The 5,303-nt window shown below is 37.8% G+C and overlaps 1 pseudogene; it reads right to left on the bottom strand.

The window, feature by feature from the left end:
• Nucleotides 1-646: 646 nt before the first annotated feature.
• On the bottom strand, nt 647-3,133 carry LOC130503778 (mitochondrial inner membrane protein OXA1-like; annotated as a pseudogene).
• Between the last annotated feature and the right edge of the window lie 2,170 nt (nt 3,134-5,303).

The following is a 5,303-nucleotide window of genomic DNA, read 5'->3' as shown; positions in this document are numbered from 1 at the left end:
AACTTCCTCACGCTTTAACAAGTGATATAATAAGTTACTCCAGACAGTATCCAATGTTCGCTGTAAGGGAGTAATGAATTGGAAGTATTTGTGCATGTGAACATTGGCTCGACAGTTTCCGGAATTTCACCTTGAGGACAAGGTGAATGTGGCAGGAAAGTATTGATAGATCTGATCATCTTTTTGAAAAAAAAATGTATCTCGGGGGGAGAGAGACTTGAAAAGCTAGGAAGACTTCGAGAACAATGTCCAATAACGTTAGTCGGTTCAAACGAAGTCGGTTAAGCATTAACAAGGAGAAGAAGATCAAGAATATTGGCGTTTTCATTATTTCCATCTATGGTCTAGTTTTTACTTAATTCCATTCTGCAACTTTTCATATTTTGTTATATGCATTCTTCAAGGTGGATCCCTATTTAAAGGGAGACCTTTACAATAACAAAGATCATCGATAAAGATCAATTGAGAATAGGAGTGTTTTCAGTTTCTCGGATTACCGTGCCAAGGAGTTTAAGTTAGTTTTCTCTATAAGCTAGCACTTTGATAGGAACCTCTTGTAGGTCGCTATCAGTATATAAGATGAATACTTCAGAGTAATCCATATGACTTGATTATTGCCTTCATATTCAAAACCTTAAATTCCGGGGATACTTAATCCCTTCCTTCTATTGTATCTCAGCCAGTTCAAGCAAAACAACTTTAACATTAAAAAAAAATACAGAAAGAACCGGTCACTTCTTCTTTCGGTCTTTGAGTTGTCTCTCCAGAGTTCTGATTCTCTGATTCAGAACTGAACTCCTGGAGATTCTTCTCTCTGGAACACTCGAAGATGACTCGGAGGAAGAAGACACATGAGGATCTTGGGAGGAATGCATAGGAGGATCTTCATGACCAACAACACTTTGGTCTTTTGGCTGCTCAAAGGAAAATGGAATAGGCGAAGGCGGCGGAGATGGCTGCCCGGTGGAAGAAGAGGTGCCAACATTCGGTAGATTCAAGAGCTTCCTCACATCAGGACGTCTTAGTGCTGCACACATTAATTATATACACAATGTCACATCAAAACTCTTTCATCTCAAGTTTCAAGACTCTGTGGAAAGAGATAGGGGACTTGCCTAGTCCATACCCAAGGGTAAACAGGTTGGAAGTGAGCCAGTAACAGAACAATGCCTGCCCAAAAACTCATTGCTTATTATCCACATCAAAGAGAGTCAAGAGAGGGAGGAGAGTACTATTTTACCTTTTCAATGCCCATCAAAATTGGAATAGAGAGAATGGCAATGATTCTTGAGAATTTCTTCATAGTTCCTGCTACTGGATTCCCTTCCATACCTTCCTGCATGTTGGACTACAGACACAAAACAATACAAGACTTGCATTCAATATATATTAAGTCTGACAATGACGACTACTAAAAGTGATATAGATAAAGCAAAAGCATATATACAAAGCTACTACCTCCACCATAATAATGAAAGTAACTGCGGTGAGAAGTGGCAAGATATATGTAGTATCTGCAGTGGTGAGGTCAGTAAACCAAAGAGTTCCACCGGTTTAAATGACGGTACTTTCTCGGCCATATTCCTGATCTGTATATGTAGACAAGCATCAATCAGTGAATGCAATGATGAGAGTCAACTCAATGAGATCAAATATCTTACCGCAAAGAAAAAGCTGATGAAGATGGGGCCTTGAATAATAAGTCCTTTGAGAGGTGTAAACGGAGTTACCCCATGCCTAAGCCAATCCACCAAAATCAGCAAAGGAGAAATCTAGTTGTACCTTTTAACTTTAGGAGACCAATCAAAAAAGAGACTTACTGTTTAAACAATAACTGCATCCGTCTTTGGCCTTCTGCCATGGCTTCAGGATCCGTACCCTAAGAAAATAACAACACACGCAAAAGGTCAAGACAAGTGGGTAATTAGAAAAGCAAGGTGGAGCAACCCATGGTGTTATGAAACGGAAAGGCGTTTTGATTCATGGACTTGAACAATGAGACACTCACAAACGGTACAAAGAACAAGTAAAGAAAAGGAGGAGGAAGAGCTTGTTACCTTATTGCCCATCTCTTGTCTTAGCTCCTCCAGTTGAGGCCTCAGAAGCTGCAAGAACATATGATAGATGAAGCACTAGTGCAAAAAGAAGCATATCCTAATAATGTAAATAAAAAAAAAATTAAAAATACAGCGGGAGCTAACATTGAGTTTGTAAGTAGCCTTAAGTTGATTCAAAAGAATGGGAATTGTAACTCCACGAATGAGCACAGTAGTCAAAGCTATCGAAGCCCACCTGAAAAAAACAAAACAAAAAAAAAAACTCACATACAAAACAGAAACAGAACAGAAAAAAAAAAAAAAAGAGTGTGTAAATATAATATACCAGTTCAAGCCAGTAAAGGAATGAAGAGCATCAATCAGATGCTGCAAAGCAGCAACAGGAAAAGCAGAATCCGCAGCTGCAATAGCAACCTCGTTCACAGCAGGAACAGCTTGGCTTGTCATCGTCACAGCTTCAACGATCTGATCAGGAACGACTTGAGGTGCAACAAAGTCGATACCATCAACTTTATCAGACCATTCCGTGGGTGGTGGTGTAGTAGAGGAGGAGCTCATGTACCGACAAGAAGACAATCCAAGACCCAAGGGAGCAGCAAACTGCCTCTCCGTAAACATAGAGGTAAGCTTGTTGTTAGCCCCAAAGAGTTTAGGGATCATCACTGCATCAGAACTCGGTTTAGTTTCATCTTTGTCGTTACTGATGAGATGACCACACGTTGGGTAAACTCGCCTCTGTAAGAGATTAACTCTCTTCGAGATACCACGCAAGCAAGCCATTACCGAAGATCCTGAGAATATTCGAAATTACAAAAAAAAAAAAAAAAAAAAAATCAAATCAATCTCACACTTTCTCAATCAAACACTTCCCATTTTAGAGCTTCGCAGCATTTTTCTCGAGAAAACTAAGGAAAACTGAGAGACATTACCTGACGGAAAGTAATCTTTAAGAACGGGAGAGGTAAGACGAGAGATAGATCACCACCACAGTTGGACTCCCAAGTCTTTAGGGCTTTAAGACCTGTGAGAGAGTTGAAAGAAAGGCTTCGCGTTTCTCTCTCTCTCTACCTGACAGCCGTAGGCTAGCTACTCCAAAACGCAACGTTTCACTTCTTCCTCAACAAACGAGAACGATCTAAAGCTTCGAATTTGCATTTTGTGGGCTTTCAAGTCCTAGTAAAGTAGTAGGATTTCAGAGGCCCAATTTTCTGTCATGAATTAACACTCCGTATGGGCTTATTCACACTCTTAGTACAATTAATGTTCTTAGACCAAGTAAAAAGCCATACGAGGCACATACATACTCTTTACAACCTTGGCATGCTTTTAGATCGGAGAAAGTTACACAAAAGGTTACTTTGTGTTCGACCCTAAACTATTAGAGTGCATTACATTATAAGACACATTTGTCTTTTTGTTTGCACTCAGAGGCACATTGCACTTGAAGAACACATTTATGATTTTGAGAGGGTTTCTAGATATTTTTGTCCCTGATGAACTGAAACTCCTAAAGAGCTTTCGCTTGGAGTGTATACGTAATTTCGTTGAGCCAAGTGATTTTTTTTTTCAATTCTTATTATTTTTATTATCAATTTACCCTCTATTTCTTTATTTGATTATATTCTGAATCTAAAAATATATAAATAAATTTGATGTAATAAGTTGTAGTTTTTTATTTTCTACATTTTAACATCCATTTACGTGTATTTTACTCATTTGAATATTAAAAACATATCCACGCATAGAAAAAAACTTGTAAATTATGTATTTGTGGACAATTAAAATGTGGATATAGAAAAATACGAACATAACATGTGGACAAGTAAAATGTGGACATATATGGTATGGACATAGAACCAACCAATGAAGGAAGAAGAAAAAAAATATAGCACCAGAGAACCGAGTTACTTCCTGGCCATAAACCCAATTTCTTTGAGCTCATGTGTGAGTGAACCTAACAGAGAAGCATGATTAGCCACCAAATCCTTCAAAGCTAGAACAAAAACAAACTCTTACAAGAAATATAAACAATGTTTTTAATTCTACAAGAGGTTTCATGTACAAGGTTTTGGTGGACGAAGAATTTTCAGCATACTGTGGACGAGGTCTTGTGGACAAGGTCTTGTAGACACAACAAAAGGATATTAATTAGAATCATGTCCACAAAGACAATCAGTAGAGAGAAGTAATGTGACATATACCTTATTCTGACTTGAGAAGGTGATGAAGTTAGTGTCCACAAAACTCGGTAATTAAGGAGGAATCATATTAGCATTGTGAGAGTAAAACTGATCCAAAACAAAACAATTTAATATCACAAGGAAACATAAAAGATTAAAATTTGGCAAATTAATTTTGCTAAGCTTACACTTTTCTGGGAATTTCAGTGAGGTCCTAACTTGGATTCAGAACCTCATTCTTGTTACTGAAGAAGACAAACAAAGCAACATTAAATAAAATACATATATTAAAGTTATCAACTTTGGGAGGAAGAAAAATAGTTTTTACTAACAACAAGCAAAGCAACCATAGTTATGGATCAAATTGTCGAGCAAGAAAGCCAAACCCAAGTCACCAAACAAAAGGATCGATTTGTAGAGAAAACATAAACATGATTCCCCAATTCTATCAAACTCCAGAATGCTAAAGACATGACTAAAATCAAATCAATCCAACAAAGGAAGAAAGTGAAAAATTGAATCTTGGGGGGTTTGGGATAGAATTGACTAACTGGTGAGACGATGACAAGGATTCTGGAGAGCCTTGACAAGAAAACGATTCACCATAGCTTCCTTCTCGGTCATAATGGCGGCCATATAATCGTTTTGATGATGGGTTCTGTCCATTGATGATTTCCTGGAACCCATTGAGAGGATTTGCACAAGGTCCATAATCAGAAGGTGTCTCTTTAGCTACAGGTTTAGATGAAAAGCTTTGACCAACAGAGCTCGTCAATGGCAGTCACAAGGAATAAAGACATCGGCTTTGTTGCAGAGGTACAAAACCCAGAACATTCATGGAGGAAAAAAAGTGAAAGATCGGATCCAATTGGGGATTACTTGAAAACTAGGGTTCTTAATCTTCAATCTCTAAAGAGAGAAGATTTTGAGATTTGGTAAAATCAAAAGATGAGTTGGAACACGTTTGATCTCGTTTGCTGGGATTTTTTGTTCCTTTTAGTTAAGAAAGGTATGAAAGTCTTTCACCTTCAAAAAAGTGTGTTGCAAGCGTATTGTGTCTTTAGAA

The sequence above is a fragment of the Raphanus sativus genome, unplaced genomic scaffold (assembly GCF_000801105.2).
Source record: "Raphanus sativus cultivar WK10039 unplaced genomic scaffold, ASM80110v3 Scaffold1124, whole genome shotgun sequence".
Taxonomy (NCBI): Eukaryota; Viridiplantae; Streptophyta; class Magnoliopsida; order Brassicales; family Brassicaceae; genus Raphanus; species Raphanus sativus.
This window is presented reverse-complemented; position numbering and strand designations above follow the sequence as displayed.